This window comes from Urocitellus parryii, chromosome 1, assembly GCF_045843805.1.
Source record: "Urocitellus parryii isolate mUroPar1 chromosome 1, mUroPar1.hap1, whole genome shotgun sequence".
NCBI lineage: Eukaryota > Metazoa > Chordata > Mammalia > Rodentia > Sciuridae > Urocitellus > Urocitellus parryii.
The window spans coordinates 231205181-231227817 of record NC_135531.1 but is presented as its reverse complement, the minus strand read 5'-3'; the positions used below and the strand labels follow the sequence as shown (position 1 = coordinate 231227817).

Genomic DNA, 22637 nt, shown 5'->3' with positions numbered 1-22637 from the left:
CAGTCACCTTTCAAAGGCTTCATTCTCTAATTCCCTCACATTGGAGGTTAAGATTTCAACATGATTTTGGGAAGCACCTTTAGTCTGTAGCACATCTCTTGTGAAGCTCAAGCGGGGCACTGCAGTAGTTGCTTTGGGTGACACTTAAGCATTGGGTACAGACTGGTGAAGAGAAACATTAGTGTTGGAGCCACAATGGTTTTGGCTTAGCACAGAACCTGGCCAGCCTTAATCATTAATCCTTCCATATATGGTAACTTATATTTCTCTATCCAACCCTATACCATCATAATTATTCTAGTACTTTATTTTAGAACACATTATTCAAATATTAGATAGTGCAGAAAAGGACCACTAAGCTACATCACCAGCCCTTCCTATTTTTGAGACAGGATCTTAGTAATTTGCTGAGACTGGCCTAATATTTGCAGTACTCCTGCCTTAGCATCCTAAGTTGCTGGGTTTACAGATGTGTGCCACTTTGCCCAGCCACAAACATGTTTTTCATGAACTTGAATCTTCATTTTTCTGGGATAAATGTTCAAAATGAAATTTATTTTTTTAATTAATTTAAAAAATTTATAATTCATAACCCACTTCAATCTAATGTATGAAATATGATATGTCAAGAGCTTTGTAATGTTATGAACAACCAATAAAAATTTAAAAAAGAAAAAAAAAAGATTAAAGCTTATCATTATAATTATAAAAAAAAATTTATATATGACAGCGGAATGCATTGCAAATCATATTACACATATAGAGCACAAAGTTTTCATATCTCTGGTTGTACACAAAGTATATTCACACTAATTTGTGGCTTCATACATATACTTTGGATAATGATGTCCATCACATTCCACCATCATTTCTAAACCTGTGCCCCCTCCCTTTCCCTTCCACTCCTCTCTCCTATCTAGAGTTTGTCTATTTCTCTCATGAATTTGGGGAAGCACAAAGCTCCCCCTCCTTACCCCACTATGAGTCGGCCTCCTTATATCAGAGAAAAAATTTAGCATTTGTTTTTTTGGGATTGGCTAACTTCACTTATCTTCTCTAACTCCATCCATTTACCTGCAAATGCCATGATTTTATTCTCTTTTTTTGCTGAGTAATATTCCATTGTGTAAATATGCCACATTTTTAAAAATTCATTCATCTACTGAAGGGCATCTAGGTTGGCTTCACAGTTTAGCTATTGTGAATTGTGCTGCTATAAACATTGATGTGGCTGTGTCCCTGTAGTATGCTGTATTTAAGCCCTTTGGGTATATACCCAGAAGAGGGATAGCTGGGTCAAATGGTGGTTCCATTACCAATTTTCCAAGAAATCTCCATACTGCTTTCCATATTGGGTGCACCAATTTGCAGTCCCACCAGCAGTATATGAGTGTACCTTTTTTCTCCCACATCCTCGTCAATACTAATTGTTGTTTGTCTTCATAATAGCTGCCATTCTGACTGGAATGAGATGAAATCTTAGAGTAGTTTTGATTTGCATTTCTCAAATTGCTAATGATGATGAACATTTTTTCATATATTTGTTGATTGATTGTATATCATCTTCTGAGATGGATCTGTTCAGTTCCTTGGCCCATTTACTGATTGGGTTATTTGCTTTTTTGGTGTTTAGCTTTTTGAGTTCTTTATATACTTTATACCCTAGAGATTAGTGCTCTATCAGATGTGTGAGGGATAAAAATTTGCTCCTAAGATGTAGGCACTTTATTTACCTCATAGATTGTTTCTTATTGCTGTGAAGAAACTTTTTAGTTTGAATCCATCCCACTTATTGATTCTTGATTTTAATTCTTGCACCAAAGGAGTCATATTAAGGAAGCTGGGGCCTAATACCACATGATGGAGATTAGGGCCTACTTTTTCTTCTATTAGACAAAGGGTCTCTGGTTTAATTCCTAGGTCCTTGATCCATTTTGAGTTGAGTTTTGTGCATGGTGAGAGAGGGGTTTAATTTCATTTTGTGGCATATGGAATTCCAGTCTTCCCAGCACCATTTGTTAAAGAGGCTATCTTTTCTCCAATGCATGTTTTTGGTGCCTTTGTCTAATATAAGATAATTGTGATTTTATGGGTTAGTCTCTGTGTCCTCTGTTCTGTACCATTGGTCTACCAGTCTATTTTGGTGCCAATGCTATGCTGTTTTTGTTACTATTGCTCTGAAGTATAGTTTAAGGTCTGGTATAGTGATGCCACCTGCTTCACTCTTCCTGCTAAGCATTGCTTTAGCTAATCTGGGTCTTTTGTTTTTTCAGATGAATTTTATGACTGCTTTTTCTATTTCTATGAGGAGTGTCATTGGGAATTTGAGCAGAATTGCGTTAAATCTATATAGTGCTTTTGGTGGTATGGTCATTTTGATAATATTAATTCTACCTATCCAAGAGCAAGGTAGATCTTTCCATCTTTTTGATTTCTTTCTTTAGGGTTCTGTAGTTTTCATTTTATAGATCTTTCACCTCTTTCATTATGTTGATTCCAAAGTTTTTTTTTTTTTTTTTGAGGCTATTGTAAATGGGGTAGTTTTCCTTGTTTCCCTTTCTGAAGATTTGTCACTGATACACAGAAATGCACTTGATTTATGGGTGTTGATTTTATATCCTGTTACATCGCTGAATTCATTTTTACTAATTCTAGAAGTTTTCTGGTAGAACTTTTTGGGTCTTGTAGGTGTAGAATCATATCATCAGCAAACAATGCTAATTTGAGTTCTTCTTTTCCTATGTGTATCTATCTCTTTAATTTTTTTTGTCTGTCTAATTGCTCTGGTCAGTGTTTCAAGAACTATGTTAAATAGAAGTGGTAAAAAAGGGCATCCCTCTCTTGTTCCAGATTTTAGAGGGAATGCCTTTAATTTCTCTCCATTTAGAATGATGTTGGCCTGGGGCTTTAAGATGTTGAGATATGTTCCTGTTTTCCCTAATTTTTCTAGTGTTTGGAACATGAAGGAGTGCTATATTTTGTCAAATGCTTTTTTTTTTTTGCATCTATTGAGATGATCATATGATTCTTATCTTTAAATCTATTGATGTGATGAATTACATTTATTGATTTCCATATGTTGAACCAACCTTGCATCTCTGGGTTGAATCCCACTTGATCGTGGTGCATTATCTTTTTGATGTGTTTTTGTAATTGATTTGGCAGAATTTTATTGAATTTTTGCATCTGTGTTCATTAGAGAATTGGTCTGAAGTTTTCTTTTTTTTGATGTGTCTTTGCCTGGTTTTGGAATCAGGGTGATATTGGCCTCATAGAATGAGTTTGGAAGTGCTGCTTCTTCAAAAGTGCAATTTCTGGGTTGTGTAGTAGTTACATGTTTAGGTTTTTAAGGAAATTGTCAGAGTGTCTTTCAGAGTGGCTGTAAGATTTTAAATTCTCTTTAGAAATGTTAGAATGTTATGGACTGAGTCATGTCCTCCCAAATACATATGTTGAAACCCTAGCGGCTGTATCTCAGAATGTGACTGCTTGGAGATAGGCCTTATAAGAGGTGATTAAAGTTTGTAGGGTAGCCCTTAATCTATTTGACTGATGTTCTCATAAAAAGAAGAAATTTGGACACATGAGAGAGACCTATGATGTGTGCACACAGAGGAAAGACCATGTGAGGACATAACAATTAGTCCAGTTGGAAGATAATGCTCAAGCACTGGCGTTTAGCTCAGTGGTAACCAGCTTGACTGTTTTTAACTTTAGCAATTCTGATAGGTATGTAGTGATATCTCACTGTTTTAAGTTGTATTTTCCTGGTAGCTAATATGTTGACCATCACTTCATGTGCTTATTTGTTATCTGTCTATCTTCTTTGGAAAATATCTTTTGCTCATTTTCTGTTTGGATTTTATTTTCTTTCTTTAGTGTTAAGTATTCTTTGTATATTCTAAACACTGTTTCTTTGTTAGATATATGGCTCACAAATGTTTTTTCCTACTCTTTCGCTTGCATCTTCATTCTCTTAATATGGTCATTTAGAAAAGAGTTTTAAATTCAATTTATCAATTTTCTTTGTTTTTGGATTATGCTTTTGCTGTAAACTCTAGCTTAAATCTAGGAATCTAGATCTTGAAAGTTTACTTTTAAAGTTTTTCAGTTTTTCATTTTACATATAAGTCCATGATCTTTTTTAAGGTAATTTTTTTTTTTTTTTTTTTTTTGTGGTGGTGGTGGGGATTGAAACCAGGGCTTGTGCATGCAAGGCAAGCTTTGTACCAACTGAGCTATATCCCCAGCCCAAGTTAATTCTTTATAAGTTGTGAGACTTAGTTCAAGATTCATTTTTGCCTGGGCATATGCAATTGTTCCTATACCTTTTGTTGGAAAGACAGTCTTTTTTCATAGAATCATCTTTGTATCTTTGCCCAGATGCAGCTGGCCATATCCAGATGCACTTGGCTATATTTGTGTGCTATAAATTTTACTATAGCATTGTTTTAGCTGTGTTTCATACTTTTTGATATAATGTATTTTCATTTTCATTCAATTCAGTGTCTTTTTTTTTTTTTTTTTTTGCTGGTGGGGGGGTTGGGGAAGGGGTGGTACTGGGAATTAAACCCAGGGTGCTCTACTTATATCTTCGTCTCTCTCTCTTTTTTTAATATAGGGACAGTGTATTTCTTTTTCTTTCTTTTTTTACATTTTTCAATTTTTTTTTTTTTTTTTTTTTTTGTGGGTTGAACCCAGGGCCTTGTGCATTTGAGGCAAGCTCTCTACCAACTGAGCTATTTCCCCAGTCTGGGATGGTGTATTTCTGAATTGCCCAGGCTGGCCTTGAAATTGGATCCTCCTGCCTCCGCCTCCTGAGAGGCTGGGATTACAGGTCTGCCACTGACATGGCACCTGGCCAGTTCAGTGTATTTTTTGATTTCACTCGAAGCTTCTTGTTTGGAAGCTCATGGATTATGCAAAATTTTCAGTTTACTTTATCTATATATCTGTATTTATAAATTTAAGTCATTGCCAGTTATTTACTTTCCTAAATATCTTTGGGTAGCTTTTATTTTCTAAAGATGAGTTTTCTAGACTTTCCTAAGTATAATGAACTTAGACTTTTACTGGGGAAAATGGTTTCATATAATTTATACAAAGTTGGAATCAATTATTATTATTTTCCGTGGCAGGGATTGAACCCACATGTAACACTGCGCCACACCCACATACCCAGAATTAATCTTTTAGAAAATATGTGCCTGACTGTATTCTGGTTATAAACAATACCTAGGTAGCTAATAAAAGAATATATATGCAAGTGGAATTTAATAATGGGAGACTACTTCCTGTTTCATATGTTCCTCAAAGTTGGATTTAAGTGGACTGCCTAATAGATTTTTTTCAGTGAGATTTACCATTAGCTTTATGCTTTGCCCTTCCCATAGGTTATTTACAAATGTGTTACTTGGTTTCGAAGCAATTGAAGACTTTCCTTTTATTATTTATTTATTTATTTACTGATTTCTAGTTTGATACTATTTTTAGTCAGAGAAGACTGTTTCCACAAGACTAGAAACTTGATTAATCAATAGTTGAGTTCTTTATCCTTGTTGATTTTCTGTTCTAGTTGTTCTATCAGTAGTTGAGAGGGAGATTTTGAAGTCTGCAATGATAAGGTAATTGTGGATGATTGTTTTAGCTTATTTTTTCCATCTTTGTCATTTGGTGCATACACATTTGGGATTGTTTTGTCTTGATGGATTGAATTTTGTATCATGTCATGTTTCTCTCTGTCTCTGATAATTTTCCTTCCTCTGAAGAAATATTTTAAATATTATTGTAGCCACTCCTGCATTTTTTTGGTTAATATTTACATGATGTATCCTTTTTTCCCATCCTTTTAATCTCAGCCTGTCTTTATGGTTATGTTTAAAGTGAGTTTCTTATAGGCAGTATATAGTTGGGTCATGTTTTTTTGATCCATTCTGCTTATATCTCAATGTATTTAGACTGTTTATGCTTAACGTAGTTGTTATGTGAGGACTTAAGTCTGCCATTCTATTTTTTGTTTTCTGCTTCTCTCTCTCTCTCTCTCTCTGTTCTGTTGTCTTTTTTCCTACTTTCCAGTGGGTGACTTGATCATAATTTAAAATTGCATTTTAATTTATCTGTTGTGTTTTTGAGCATACCTCATTGCATATCCTTGCAAAAAGAGTGATGGTTGCTTTAGGTATTAGAACCACTTTGCTTTAACTGTCGAACTTACTTTAGAAAACACAAGGACAAGAAAAACCTATTATATTCAGCATATTTTTCCTTACTTTGTTCTTTTTTCCTCCAATAGTGTGCAGTTCTCTCTTTTATCATCATTTTTCTATTTAGAGAATTACTTTTAGCTATATGTCTGTTGGTGATGAATTTGCTTAGTTTTTATTTTTTCTCTTCTCTCCCTCCTTTCTCTCTTTCTTTTCTTTTTTGTTTTTATGTTTTTGGTATTGGAGAATGAACCCAGGAATACTCTACCACTGAGCCACATCCCCAGTCCTTTTTATTTTGGGACAGGGTCTCCCTAAATTGTTACAGCTGGCCTTGAACTTGGAATCTTCCTGCCTCAGCATCCACCAATGCTGGGATTAGGCATACTCCTTGGCGCCTGGGTTGCTTGGTTTTTTTTTCATCTCAGAATGTCTTGATTTTCTTCCTTAAGCCCAAAAGATATCTATTCATTTTATATTATTTATTTATTTTGCAGTATTACAGATTGAACCCAGGTGCACTCTTAATTCTGAGATAATTTCCCAGCCCCCCCCTTTTTAAAAATTTTTGAGATGGGGTCTCATTAAATTGCTGAGACTGGCCTGGAACTTGTGATCTTTCTGCCTTAGCCTCCAGAGTAGCTGGAATTATAGGCATGTTACATCCTGCCTGGCTCCAAAAAAACATTTTTGTTGAGCATAGGATTCTTGGTTGACAGTCTGTTCTTTCTGTATTTGTCTTGTGCTACTTCCTTCTGACCTCGATGGTTTCTGATGAGAAGCCTATATTTGAATTGTTCTTTCTCCTATTGGGTAAGATTTCATACTTTTTTCTGAATGTTTTCTTTGTCTTTGGTTTTATTTATTTTTATTTTTTGGTATTGGGACTTGAATCTAGGAGTATTTTACCACTATGCTGTATTCCCAGCCCCTTTTATGTTTATTTTATTTTTTTTCTTTTTCTTTTTTTTTCAATTCTAATTTGTTATATATGACAACAGAATGCATTACAATTCATATTACACATATAGAGCACAATTTTTCATATCTCTGGTTGTATATAAAGTATATTCACACCATTCACGTCTTCATACATGTACTTAGGGTAATGATGTCCATCTCATTCCACCATCTTTTTTCCCTTTTTATTTTTTATTTTGAGACAGGACTTGTTAAGTTGCTTAGGGCCTCGCTGAGTTGCAGAAGCTGGCCTTAAATTTGTAGTCCTCCTGCCTTAGCCTCCAGAGTGACAGGGATTACAGGCATGTGCCACTGTGCCTAGATGTCCTAGTTTTTTGGAAATTAATTATGATGCATCTTAGGACAGGTGGTTTGGATTCTAACCTATTTTGGCTTCCTTCAACTTTTTATTTTTTGTTGGTACTGGGAATTGAACCCAGGACTTCATACTTGCCATCGTTCAACTTCTTGAGAGAGAGAGAGAGAGAGAGAGAGAGAGAGAGAGAGAGAGAGTGTGTGTGTGTGTGTGTGTGTGTGTGTGTGTGTGTGAATTCTTTCATTTGACCTACTTTTATGCTATTGAGCTCATTTGCTGAATTTTTTTACTTGGCTGTTATATTTTTCACTTCTAACATTTCTATTCAGTTCTTTCTATCTTCTGTATCTTGCCAAATTGGGGGTGTTTAAGTCATTATGTCTCCAAATTCTTTTTCACTCATGTTACTTTCTTCTCTTCGGGGACTTTATGACACAAATGTGAGATCTTCCATTGTAGTTTCATAGTTCAATGAGGATCTGTTCACCTGTTTTTCTGTTTTCTTTCATTGTTAAGATGGTGTCACTGTTGGGGTTGGGATATGGCTCAGTGGTAGAATGCTTGCCCAGAATGCTTGAGGCACTGAGTTCAATCCTCAGCACCACATAAATGTAAAATAAGGATATTGTGTCCACTTAAAACTAAAAACTAAAAAAAAAAAAAAAAAAAGTCACTGGTGTCACTGTTATCTTCTACTTCAATGATTTCTTTTTTTTAATATTTATTTTTTAGTTGTAGTTGGACACAATATCTTTATTTATTTATTTTATGTGGTGCTGAGGATGGAACCCAGGGCCCCGCACATGCTAGGCAAGCACTCTGCCACTGAGCCACAACCCCAGCCGTTACTTCACTGAATTCTTTCATTTGACCTACTTTTATGCTGTTGAGCTCATTTGCTGAACTTTTTTATTTGGCTGTTATATTTTTCAATTCTAACATTTCCATTCAGTTCTTCTTTTTTATCTCCTGTTTCTTTGGTGAGGTGTTTTGTTTTTTCATTTGCTTCAAGCATGTTCATAATGCTTGTTGAACATTTTTGTTGTGCTGCTTTAAGATCTTTGCCAGATAATTGTAACAGGGCCCCTCATATGGGCTGTACTTACCCAATAGGATGGGGAATGGGAGCAGGGGCTCATTACCAGATGAAAGCCTGATCTTTACTTGGCCTTCTATGATAATCATTTTTGGGGATCTTGGGCATCTTGATATAGAGGTCTGGGCACCCTGCTCTCCCCTTTCTGGGCTGCAGTGTTTTGTTTGGCTAGAGTAGCCCTGTTACTGTCAAATTGTCTTTCGGGACTGCTCTTTCCTGGTCTTGTGGCTTTTGTTGTTTTTTCTTTGTCTTTTGGTGGTGCTTCCAGGTTGCTAGCTTTTCACAGCAAGTCTGAGATATATGCGGCAAATAGAAAACCCAGACTACTTGCCGAGTTGTTCCTCTGGTTCTGAGGTTCCTAGCTAGTCAGCCTTCCTTTCGCCATCTTTCACAGACTTGTTAATGCTTATTTTGAGTGTAATATCTAGAGCTTTTAGTTGCACAGCGAGGGGAATAGGAGAAAATACATCTATACCATCTTGGAAGTAAAAGACCATATTATTTATTTATTTATTTTTGTGCCAGAGATTAAACTCAGGGACACCCAACCACTGAGCCACATCCCCAGCCCTATTTGTATTTTATTTAGAGACAGGGTCTCACTGAGTTGCTAAGAGCTTGCTGTTGTTGAGTCTGGCTTTGAACTTGGGATCCTCCTGATCAGCCTCCAGAGACGCTGGGATTACAGGTGTGTGCCACTGCACCTGGCACCAGATTTTTTTAAAAAAAAACAACTCTCCATTGCCTTTATACTAATACCTAAGTTTCTTTACCTGTCATTGAGACCTTTTCAACCTACAGACAATCTTAGCTGTCTCCCCTCTTCCAGCTTCTCCTGTTTGTCTCTATCACACTATCATACTGAATTCTCTCCTCCATTCTATGAGAATCTGCACTTTTACTGTCTATGTCATGGCCTTGATTGATTTATTCTTCCTGAAATTCCTGGTCTTCCATCTGAGATACACCGTATCCTCTTGTACCTTGCAAGCTGTTAGGTGTTTGCATTATCAATTGTTTGGGAGGATTTGAAGCTGGAATTATTATAGAAATCTCACAGTAATATGTTCTGCATTATTAATAATTTCATACTTTTTCTAAAGAAAGGTAATCATTGTAATTTTGATTGTTAAAATATCTGTATCATCTGCATGTGATTATGGGGGATCAGTTGTTGAGTATTGGACTTAAATATTGGAATACTAGATAATTTAAAGGTTTACATTTAGTTGAAAATGACAGTTCTCTAAGAATAAAGTAATATTAGTGCTGATACCTTAATATTTGAGTGTATGCTAAAACCTGGGTGTGGTGGCATACAAACTGTAATCCCAGCAGTATGGGAGGCTAAGGCAGGAGGATTGCTAATTCAAAGCCAGTCTCAGCAATTTAGTGAGACCCTGTCTCAAAAAAAAAAAAAAAAAAAAGTGTATGTTAATAAGTACAAAGACCAGGCCAATGTTTTGAATCCTAGCTGCATGTTAAAGCCAACTGGGAAGCTTTGGAATAATTTTTATGCCCAATAATTTCAGGCCCAAGCCCAGGGATTCTGATTCAGTCTCTTTGGAATGCAATCTTGGCGTTGGCATCTTTGAAAAGCTCCTCAAGTGACTGTGGTATGATGCTGGGTTAAAATATAAGTGAACACCAGTGGTTTCAGTCACTTTTAAAGTTCTATCCTTGAGCGCTTTCATCTGTGCACCTCTGAACTTTGTCTTTTAAAGTTTCTACCTTGGCAAAATTTTAAAAACCCTGTTATGCATCCTGCACATGACTCACCCATTTGATTACAGTATAAAGCATTATATGAAATATGATCTGGTTTGCAAAGAGAGGACAACATTTTGTGAAAAGAGGTTATTTTTAGGTGACCTAAAATGATAAAATCCAAGATTTATTCTCTTGAAGACATGTTTTAATTCTCTATTAAGTTTTAAAAAGGTGAGGACGGTGCACAGAATGTAGCAACCCCTGCAGTTCATTTAAACTACAGAATTATTTATTCAAGTCTTAATCTGATTTTGAGTATGTATTCCCCCCCCCCCCCGGAAACTCTAAGTTACATAGCTGGTAAGGAATTCCATCTAGTTTTAAACACAGAACTTGCAGCAGGAGTAAAGAAATCAGATATTGGTGCCAGGTCAGTACCCTCTGGAAGGTTTTATGATAAAGCTGGTGCAGGCGTGTGCTCAACTTGAAAGACTGACAGGACTTTTGGTTGCTAATTATAAAAGCAGTTAGGGCTAAGAAAAGAAGGGCAAGGCAGGGGGAGGAAAAAAGAAAGAAGGAAAGAGGTCACTGAATAGAGAACATAGAGAAGAAAATAGGATCAGAGATACAAATTCAATTAACTGGTGAAAAAAAGCCTTTCCTCTGAGGCAGAAGAAATTAGGTGCTCTAGTTTCTTGTTTATTTTGGGGATACATACTCAGTCCAGTTCATAAGCAAAACACGGAAAGGATTATAAGATGACATTGACTTTTCTTTCTATAATTAGTACTTTACTAAGTTGTTTCTTAGAGAGGCATGACTGAGCCACTACTGCAAAGGAATTATGGTAAGAAAGTTATGGATTATTGTCAAATCACCTGTCAGATTTTCTCTGTTTTTCTAAATATGAATCCTGCTGCTAGTCTTTTGCTTGAAGAATTTGTTGATTCTAAGGATTTTGTGAAGGCATTTAATTGATCATAATAGGATTTCTCAGTGAAGATCAGAAGGCATTCATCTTTGTTATGCCACTTTGTTACTGTGGGTTTATTAGTATAACGTGCAAAATCAATTCAAAATTTGGGTGTCATGGTTCAGTCTGTCCTTGTGACAGGAGACTAGGACACTGGCTCATGGACTCTTGTTTCTTGTTAAGTGGGGCAAAGGAGTCTCTGTACTGACGTGGAGAGGAGATTTTGAACCTAACCTTTACATTATTGAAAGTAGACCTGTTGCTTGTTTAGCATACATGTCTAATTACCAGTGCTTATGTTGGAAGATAATTACTTTTCTTATTCCTAAAGAAAATAAATTAAATCCTTATAAAAATTGCCCTTAAAAAATCTCCACACCAATTCAACTGTTTGTCTTACATTCGTTGAGTTCCTTCTGTGTTCTAGACACTGTACTTGGGATTTATGGGAAAGGGGCAGGCATACCATGGTAAATAAAACTGGCAATCTCTGACCTCCATAGGATGTACTTTGAGAAGATGATAAATTTTATGCATAGAAATATAGGCTATTATAGAAATATTTAGGAAGCAAGGACTAAATCATGATATTCTCTTAAAAAATCTAAGACAAAGTGTTCATCAGAAAAACCAGGAGAGAGGTATCAGAGACTTCCATGCCTGAGCTGATTTCCAGTTATGACTTTGCATATTGTATGTATAATATCTTTTTCACAGAAGGACTCACATGGATTGTTATGCAGGTAAATGGATGGACTTAGAGAATACCATGCTAAGTGAAATAAGCCAGTTCCCCAAAACCAAAGGCCAAATGTTTTCTCTGATAAGTGGATGCTAATCCATAATGGGGGTGGTAGGGAGCATGGGAGGAATGGAGGAACTTTGGATAGGGCAAAGGGGTGGAAGGGGAAAAGGGGGTAGGAAAGATGGTGGAATGAGATGGACATCATTACCCTAGGTACACGTATGAAGACACGAATGGTGTGATTCTACTTTGTGTACAACCATAGAAATGAAAAATTGTACTCCATTTGTGTTGCAAGCCATCTGTGGGCGGTGCATGTGAGCTATGCACATTTGAGCACATGAAGGGAGGACTGACTGACATTGCTGCTCTGATTGAGCTGGGCGACCCATGTGTGCCTTTTCTCTCACTCTGCCTATGATCCCACACAGCACCTGAGATGGGTGTGACTCTCCAAGATGTCAGCAAACTGCTGACCAAGACATCACCAAACAAGACTCCACCCTTTGAAACCCGACCCCTTGTTCTCTTGTAATATTATCCCTTTGCCTTATTTGGATGGAATGTTCTATGGAACAGCTTTCCCCGATAAAAACCAGGGTTGGGGCATGCTCGCTCTCTTGCCTGCCTCTCTTGCCTCCCTTTTTGGGAGCTGAGGCTGAGGAGCCATCACTGCACCCCCCAAAAGGTATTTTCTGTGTTTGTGTGGTTATTAGTTGCCAGCCCAATTCACACGGAGTGAACCTGATTCATTCGCGTGTCATGACATATTTGTGTATTATGAACTAAAGTGCCTTCTGCTGTCATGTATAACAAATCAGAACAAATAAATAAATTTAAAAAAATACAAGGATATTTATTTTATGATTGAAAATAATTTGATTTTCCCCTATGTTGTGATGTAATGGGAAGGAAGACAAGTATAACATTTATAATGTTTTTCTTTAAACTTTTTTTCTGATTATATAATCAGCTTAGTTTTAGATCAAGAAATTAAGATTTACACTGATTGGATTTTTCTTAGAATTGAGTTGAAATCTGATATTACTGCTTTTAAAGCACTTTGACTAAAAAGATGATTCTTTATAAATATAAAGTAAAATTGCTTTCGGTTTTATATTATTATTTTACTCATAAAATTAATTTTGGTTTCAGTTCAAGGCCTATGAACAACTATGTGTTCCTAAGCATAAAACTAGAGAAAATAAAAATTAAACCACATTAGGTTATTTGTTTTCTAAAGACGAGTGCCAAAAAACTAAGGCTAGGACTTGTTCTAACTTGCATTAAATAATAAGCAAAAGATTGTGCCATCTCCTCTGTGAAAATGTGTAGAAATTAGAATTAATTTCTTTTCATTTTCTTAGCTTTTATTTTTAACATAAAGATTGAGGCTTTCTTACTGTTTTCTGCCCTTTACAGTATGCTCAGATAGTGTATGTGTCTGTGTAAGTGTGATTGTTCATATTAAGGAGCACTCTTTGAGGAACTATTGTATTCGAAGCAGTTTGACCAGTGACTATGATGTGATCCTGTGTCAGTGAACTCACATTAGAGAAGGAGATAGACTGGTTACTCATCCTCACACTGAGTTGTATCAGGCTAGGACACACAAAGAAGGCAAGCTAAGAGAAGGTTTCAGGTTGTGATTTCTTAGACAGGAGCTGTAGAAGAGAATATTTCAGTAGAGTTGGCAGCATGGTCCGGGGCACAAATGGCAAAAACAGCATAGCAAATTCAAAGGCCTGCACTTGGCCTCTTGTGATGAGCACATGGTGGATGGAGAGAGAGGCAGGCCCCCATCTAGAGGAGACGGACTTGAAAAAGTTGACTGTGGAGATTTTCACCATTCAAGACTTCCAAGAGGGGCTGGGGATGTGGCTCAAGCGGTATCGCGCTCACCTGGCATGCGTGCGGCCTGGGTTCGATCCTTAGCACCAAACAAAGATGTTGTGTCGCGGATAACTAAAAAATAAATATTAAAAACAAATTTTCTCTCTCTCTCTCTCTCTCTCTCTCTCTCTCTCTCTCTCTCTCTCTCTCTCTTTCTCTCTCTCAAAAAAACCAAACCAACCAAACAAACAAAAAAACTTCCAGGAGGTGAATTTTGCACATTTGTGAAGGGAGAACTGAAAAGGGAGAGTCTGGAGGCAGGTAAAGTCTTTCAGGAAATTGAGGCAGTAGTGCTGTTGAGGAGAAGAGGGTGAAGACAACATGTTTTGTGGCCATTTTTATGGAGAAGGTATGGAAAAAGAATAGGTTTTTATCATGTGTCTGTGGAGTGTGCAGGTGTGCTGGGGAAAAAAAAACATGAAAAAGCTTGTTACATGACTGTGATTTTACTTAAATTGGTTTTATCTTGCAATAATTTTAGATTTACAGAAAGGTTACAAAAAGTATTCAAAGAATTCCCATATAGCGTTCCATCCACATATTCTAATGTTAACTTTTTCCTACATTTAACTTATCATAAAGCCATTTGAAAGTAATTTATAGATATTGTGTCCTTTACCCCTAGATACTTCTGTGTATTTACCAAAAAGTAAGAACATTATCTCTCTTTTCTCTGTTCCTTTCTTTTGCTGTTCTTGGATTGATCCCAGAGCATCACATATGCTGGGCAAGCTCTTTATTGAACCACTAGGCCCCCCCAGCCTAGAACCTTTTCTTATATGATCACAGTATAATTGTCAACATCAGAAAATTAATATCGATATAATATCGTAAATATAATACTGTAAAGGCACCTGTTCACATTTTGCTAAATTCCCTAATTTCCTTTTGAGTAAGAGAAACTTTATTTTTTTCCCTGATGCAGGATCCTGTTCAGGATTATGAGTTCCTTTCAGTTGTCAGGGCTCTCATTGTCCTCTATTGTAGGTCCCTCCCTCAGTCTTCCTTTTTGCTTCATAATAGAACATTTTTAAACAACACAGGCCAGTTGTTTTTTAGAAGCATTCCACAATTTGGGTGATGTTTCCTCATGATAAGACTCAGACTCGCATCTTTGGCTGCATTTCTCCAGCAGTGACCAGTGTGCCCATCAGGAGTCCCTGCTGGGGTTTTGTTTCATTACTGCAAGGTCCACTCCTGGCACTTAGCACTCAGTAATGGTGGCACCTGCCAGGTTTCCCCACTGTAATATTACTATTTTTTCCCCTTCATAATTAATAATCACCCTGTGGGGTGATACTTTTGAGACTATCTGATTTCCTGTTTTCATAAAATTTGTACTCACTAGTTTGTTTTTTAAAAAAATTGGTTCTTTTTGTTTATATGTGTACTCACTAGTTTTAATGCACAGTTACCAGTACTACCTGAACCATTCTGCCTTCTGTAAATCCTTGAGTGCTTCCTTATATTCTGGCAACAAGTGTTCCAGAGTTGTTTGTATTATCTTTACCCAGCCTTGACATCTGCCATGTTTTTCAAGGAATACTCATTCTTTTTATTTGGGATGGCATTTAGAAATCAAGGTCCAGGCACCAGAAAGAAGTAAATAATTTTTTACATATTCCGTCATTTGGGTGGGAGGCTGGCAAACATGGTATGGTGGTGTGGGCCAACCAGTGTTCCAGTTCAAAGACCAGTTTCAAAGTGTGAAGGCAGTGGCCTGGAGAAAACTCTCTCTCTCTGGATTGGTCTTTATTCTATTCAGGACATCAGTTGATTGAAAGAGGCCCACTTACATTACAGAGGGCATTTTTCTTTACCCTAAAATTAAAATGTTAGCATCACCCCAAAATACCCTTGCAGAGATCTAGGTAATGCTTAAGTGTCTGGACTAGTGGCCTAGTCAAGTTGGCATGCAAATTTAATCATCAGGACCCTTTGTGTTAAAAACTATGAGTATGTATTAATTTTTTCTATTCCAGCCATTATTATGGGGCTCCTCCTAGCTTTCCTTCCCCTTTATCATATTTGAAGCTTCCTTTGACAGCCAGGCACCTAGCTCTTGTTATTCAGTCTACTTATTTGCTCAATCCTAGAATACACCAAAGGCAATTCAGAATTGCTTAACACTAGGGAAACCAAACCCATATATTGGAATTTAGTGTTTATTTACAGTCCTCTTGTTTCCAGCATGAGCATATGTAGTAAAAATACCATGCTTGAGGCTGGGGTGTAGCTTGGAGGAACAGTGCCTGCCTTGCGTGTGAGGCATGGGTTCATCCACAGTACCATGACAGACAAAAAACTGCTTAAAAGTTATTGTGTTTAGTTCTCTCCTTCCCCATTTAGTGTAGTTGTGGTAGTCAATTGAAGTAGGATTAGAGATGTTTGTTTCTGTTGGATATCCGCTTTAGAAACCCCAACTCCCATCCTCATTGGCTTCTTTTTTTTTTTTTTTCCCCTTCTGAGTATGTGAAACAGTATGGTTCTCAACTCAGAACTATTCTGAAATCTAGACTCAAAGAAGTGTTAGTCATCCTTCCCGTGTCTTTACTGCCTTTCCATCCCCACTGTCTTTTCTACCTATTCTCCCTGGCTCTCCAGGAGGCATTTACTCTGATTAGTTTCTCATTTATCTAATTCCTTTGTTTCTCTTTGCATAGAATGAACAGATAATTGTAAGTCATAATTCTTCTGCACTACACAAAAAGCAGCATACTGCATATACGGAATAGTCCTGTATTCACCTTTTCCCACTGAGCAGTGTGTTGTAGATATCCATAGTGTTTCCTGGTGAAGAGATCTTTATTTATTTTCGAGCTGCATGTACTCCACTGTGTGGATTTACTCCTTTATTCAACGACTCTCCTGTCTATGGACAGTTAGGTTATTTCCAGTTGTGTATTCCAGTTTCAAATCATGCTGTGACATAGTCTTGTGTAATGTGTATTTTTATACTCTTCCCCCTTGTTGCTTCTTATTTTGATATTTGTGCTTTCTCCTTTTGTCTTTTCTAGATTAATCTGGTCCATTTGAAAAAAAAAGTCCATGATTTTTATTTAAATATAATGTTATTAAATTTTTGCCTCACTAATTTCCTTTATCTGTATTATTTTTATTCTTCTGTTTTTCCTTGGTTTACTTTGTTCTTTTTGATTTAGAGACTTATATATACTATTGATATAGATATTAAAGTCTCCAGATACTCCTTTTTAAAATTTATTAAATGTGTAATTTTCACATCATTTTTTTAGAACATATATAATTTTGAGTTTTTAGTTTTCTGTTTTACTTGATTTGTTTAATAGTAGATTTAAAAATTTGAGGTAAAATGCTCTTTTTGTTCTTGATTTTACTAGTAAGGTTTAGTTTTACTAGAATACCCCAGCCCCATTATTTATGTTTTCAATGTTATATTTATTGTTATATTTTTCTTTATTTCTTGGCATTGCAATGTGCTTTCTTTGCCCTTCATTTCTAACATTTCGTAGTATATTTTAGGCTTTGCTGTTATTATTGTTTGTTATTATAGCAGCTACCTGTGTTTATGCCTTTTTGATATATCCTTGGCTTCCTGTTTTCTTACTTAACATTATATTATCTGTCATGTTTGTTTTTGATGGGGTCATGATTCTTACCTGTTGCTATTTTATGATCAATGAGTTTATTTTTTTTCTCTTTTCCTACTTTTTCAGTTGCATTCTGTTTTGTCTTAAGTCCTTAACTGTAACTTCTTTTTGCTCTGAAGTTTATAGTTAAATATATTGAATCCTTACCATTAGTCTGATGAAGTTTCTGTTAGGTGCATCCTAATATTTTAGTGGGATTGTTATTGGCCGACAGGCCAGAGAACCTGCCTGATTTCAGGGCTGGCTGAACCAGGCTACCTTCCCTCATAAGAAGTAAGCAAACAATGTAAAGAGGAAAAATTAATTTTATGCAGTTTGATTAAACTGAGGAGCAGCAGCTAGTTTGCTTCTCTTTGGGTCCTACAGGAGGGGTTACAATTTATAGAAAGAAAAGCCAGGTGTTATACATATGTAGATTTCACTAGGCTGTACTTAGCCAGAGAATGTCATTCTTAACTTCTTGGCCTCTGCACAAGGAAGTTTTTACTCTCAGCATGAGGAAGTACAGATGCAGGAAAGCAGTTATCAGGAAGTTGCTTTCAATTTCAAAGGGGGCTCCTCTTAAGGATTTCTTAAGAGGAGTTCCTGGGGACACTCTTCCTTGAATTCTTGGTTGTTTTTCCAGAGTTTTAATACTTATAGTATAGATAGGTTGGAAATAAGATCCTTTTCTTGTTTACAATGTGGCCTTGCTTGTTGTTTTTGAGAAATTTGATACCAGCCCAAATTTTCTGCCCTTACAAATTATTTGATTCTTTTGCTTGGAATTCCTGGGAGATCCCCCCCGCCCCCATCATCATCATCATCATCATCATCATCATTATTGTATGTACTGGGGATCGAACCCACTGCTTAAACACTGAGCCACGTTCCCAGCCTTATTTAAAAAAAAATTAAATTTTGAGACAGGCTCTTGCTAAGCTGCTTAGGGCCTTGCTAAGTGGCTGAGGCTGACTTTGAACTCCTGATCTCCTGTCTCAGCCATCTGGGATTACAGCTGTAAGCCATTATGCCTGACTTCCCCATTTATTTTTAAAGTCTAATAGTTTTACTAGGCTGTGTCTTAGAGATAATTATAATCAGGTCAATTTTCCTTACTATCTTCTTTTAAATGTAGGGTCAGGTATTTGTTTCTAAAAAAGTTTTCTTGGATTATACTTAAATGTTTGTTCTGTTCCAGTGTTTCATTTTTCTTCTTCAGGGATTCTACTTATGCATAATTGTACCTCTTTTTCTATTTTCCATTTCAACAGCTTTCTCTTTATTTTTATTTCATGATCTCATTTTTCTTATTTATGTTGTTCTTACAGAATCTCAAATTTCCTTTTTAGTCTCTTTTCCTATCGCCCAGTAATTTCCAAACAATACACCTCCCATTCCTTTTTCCTTCTTTTGCTTTTGTATTTGTCCCAGTTCTCCAGAATAGAACCAATAAGATGGAGAGCTGTCTACTTACCCACCTTTTTGTCTCTTTATATCTAGGATGAAATTTAATAGTTTTCCCCAGTACTAGGGATTGAACTCAGGGTGTTGCACGTGCTTGGCAAGTACTCTATCACTGAGCTACATCTCTAGCCCTAGAATGAGAATTATAATAAGAAATTGGCTTACATGATTATGGAGATTTAGCTCTTTTGTATGCTACCTACAAGCTGGAGATTCAGGAAAACCTATGCTTTAAGATCCATTCCAAGTCCAGAGATTTGAGAAGCAGAAGTCTTAGCAGTATATGTTCTAGTACAAAGGCAGAAGAGGACCAGTGTCTCTGCTCAAGCCTGTCCAGTGGAGAGAATTCCTTCCTCTCCACTTTGGTTCTAGTTGGGCTCTCAACAGATCAGATGAGGCTCATGCACGGAGAGGAGGGCAGTCTAATTAACTAGTCTGCCAATTCAGTGCTAATTTATTCTGAACATGCTATCTTGTCCACCTATCTTGTACAGAAATAATGTTTAACCAGCTATCTGGGCATCCTATGGCCTTATCAGGTTGACATATAAAATTTACTTGTATACCTTTGAAGCATTGCGCTTCCAAGACAGTCTCCTTAAGTCCTGTGTGAACTTAAAATCCCTTCTTGGTAGTTTTCTCTCATCTGTCAGTACTCCTCTTCAGGATGTTCTCACTGGGGTGGCTTTCTCTTTCTGTGAGTGACTTTAGGTTAGCTGTAGAATTTGTACTCCCCTCTCCTTCCTTCTGTGCATTTTTTCCTTTCTCTAGATCTGCCTTTGCTCTTTGTAAGGTGTTAAGGGAAGAACTTTAGAAATATCTTCACTAGAAGGATGTTTATATTTTCTACTTTAAAGTTAGTAGTTTGTTTTACAATTGTGTTGAAGGTATGGGATTTGTGTGGTTTGTGCTTTTATTTGTTCTTCTTGTTAGTCTGTTTAATTTTTGAGAGATACCTTGGAGATTTGGATTTATATGGTCACAATATCCATACCGTGAACAGAGTGGGCATCTTGGTCCATAACTCTTCCAGTGCATACTTCCAGTTGGCTGAGTTAGCATTTGAGATGAAGCCTCTGTGCTTTTCTGGTGTAAATGGGGCCCCTGGGACTACAGTGTTCTTCTTCAGGAAGGGCAGGCTTTATTTCCAACACATTCCTATATCTTCAGACAGAATCATTGCAACATCTGTTTTTCTGCCACTGTAGTCACAGACCTCCAAATGGAAATTCTCCCGACCCAATACACAATCACACACAAGGGTAGCCTTGTTAAAAAGACAGTATGGCACCCCCAATGCCGCCAATGTATAAAATGTGTAATTGAGTTAAAAAATATGATGTTTAGGCCAAAAATAGTGTTGAGACATTTCCCTATGTACACTATCATGCAGAAACACACATAGCAGCATACCTGATGTCTCTTGTATCACAGAGGCTGTCTGTCAACGTATGAGGTGACCCCACACTTCTCAATTATGAGGGTCTAGGGACTGTGGGTAGGTTGCTGCCTCAGTGGTTGATCTATGCCATAATGAATTCCTGTGAGGAGAGGGATGCTAAGGGGAGGGGCTTCAGCAAGAGTGATTATCTTAGTTCTGTTCCTTTGATTTTTTTTTTTTTTTGAGCAGTAAAGGCAATGCAAGTGAGCTAAAAGGAAGACTTAATAGAAAAATTCTAGCATGTTTCCCTACTGTGAGTGGCACCCTGTTTTGCGAAGGTACTTAAACTGGGGTGAGAAGTAAAGCAACTTGCTTTAGGTTATACAGCTAATAAGGGACAGAGTTAGGATTTACCTCAGGTCAGCCTGGCTCTAGTCAATCATGCTGCCAGGCTGCCCTGCTCCTTTTCAGGGAACAGAATGTACTGCTAGGGGCACATTAGGTGGTGCAGAAGTCACTACACACAGAAGTACTGCTCTAGTGCCTCTTTTGTATTAGAAGCAGTGACTACTTTTAGAAAGTCCTTTTGCCAGGCCTGGTGGTGCATGCCTGTAATCCCAGTGGTTAAGGAGGATTCAAGTTCAAAGTCAGCCCCAGCAACTTAGCAAGGCCCTAAGTAACTTGGAGAGACCTGTCTCTAAATAAAATATAAAAAAGGCTGGGGATGTGGCTCAGTGGTTAATGACCCCTATGTTCAATCCCTGGTACTAAAAAAAAAAAAAAAAAAAAAGTCATTTAAGAAAATGGAAAAAGATGAAAGCTAAATATTATTCTTTTTTTTTCAAGTGTTGAAGTACTGATTATGAAAACTCTCTTTGGTTGCAAGACTAGTGAAGTCAAAGAAGCCATTTCCAAAAGCCTAAGGTTGGAGTCAGCTCCCCATAAAGAAGGCTTTATAAAGGGCCTCTCTTCTTTCCTGATCCCAGGGGCCAGGAACCAAGGTTTTCAGTAAATGTCCCTGAACTGTGTAATCTAATATTCTGTTCAAATTTAATATTCTGTAAATACATGATCTGTCATAGCAATTTGAGAAGTTTAAAGTTAGCTTGTTTTTTCCAGAATTTTTATTTTGCTCCCTAATTTTTCTGTTAAATAGCATCTAAATGAGAAAGGCATAGAATTACAAGGAGGGAGGTTATTCAACAAATATTGATTGTACATTGGTCATGTGCCAGGCATTGTCTGAGGCAAACAAATACACACATTCAAGTGACAGAGCCAACACCTATTCTGGATTTCAGAAATAACTTTTTTGGCCTTCTGAACTACATAGGGTAAAATAGATTGTCACTGAGTTTGGAACAGTCTCTCCAGTATTAAGGTGTGTCATGCAAAAAATCTTTGAAATCTATTTCTTTTCTGGATCAAGCTATATGGTATTTAAAATATTTACTGATTCTTCACCTAAGAACCCTGCTTATGCATCTGGTCAACCACTAGTGATTGCTTGTATGGATGAACATTTTTGCTTTTCTTGGTAATTTAATCACTTAACAAAAATGTATGATGGTGATAGAGATAGGGAGGCTGCTGAGAAAATGACTTCAGTCACAAAGTGAGAAAGGCACAAAGAGGCAGGGACTGAAAGTCTCCAGTGCCTATAGTTGGCAGTGGCCGGGGTTTTGCGCCTGTCTGCCCCTGCCTGTTTCTTTTTATCCTGTGGCTACTACATTTATCAGTGTCAGCCAGGGTCCAAAGACTCAGATTTTTCTTTTACAAGACCTTTAGAATATGATGGTGACTATGAGAATATTTTAGGAGTATATGAAATCAAGAAAATATTGCTAAATGCAAAATTTTCTAAAAGAATTATGACTTCCTCTTATACAGTCTCCATATATTTAAAGATTTAGTCTTTTTAAGTTTTATCATGGACATTTTTCAAGTGTATAGAAATATAGGGAATGGTAAAAAGGAGCCAATGCTTCCTCATAATGCACTTTCAACAATAATTGACAAATGGTGGGTCCCGTTCCAAGTATATCTTCCTTTCCCAGATCCCATGCTGTGGTCTTAAGTGTTCACCAGAATTCACATGTGGAGACTTAATTGCTTTCATGGTGGAATAAGGAAGTGCAGCTTTGGGGGTGATTGAGTTTTGGGGGTCTGCCCTCACCATTGGGATTAGCGCCCTCCATTAAAGGCTGGCAGTTGAAGGGTGTGCTCTCCAAGAGCAGGATGTGGTACATCCATGAGGATGTACTTCTCCCTTGGGCCCTCTTGTC

At 37.0% G+C, this 22637-nt stretch overlaps 1 protein-coding gene across 3 annotated transcripts in view; it reads left to right on the top strand.

Moving 5' to 3' along the window:
- Positions 1 to 22637, top strand: part of Sestd1 (SEC14 and spectrin domain containing 1) — a 126789-nt gene that overhangs the window by 13200 nt on the left and 90952 nt on the right. The window contains exon 1 of one of the 3 annotated variants that reach the window (XM_026392012.2): positions 11087 to 11132. The exons of 1 other annotated variant lie outside the window; for it this stretch is intronic. The gene's annotated coding sequence lies outside the window, so the exon portion shown is untranslated. Of the gene's footprint in view, positions 1 to 11086; positions 11133 to 12644; positions 12692 to 22637 lie in introns of those variants that run through there. One more of the 3 variants, XM_026392013.2, reaches the window with a different exon arrangement.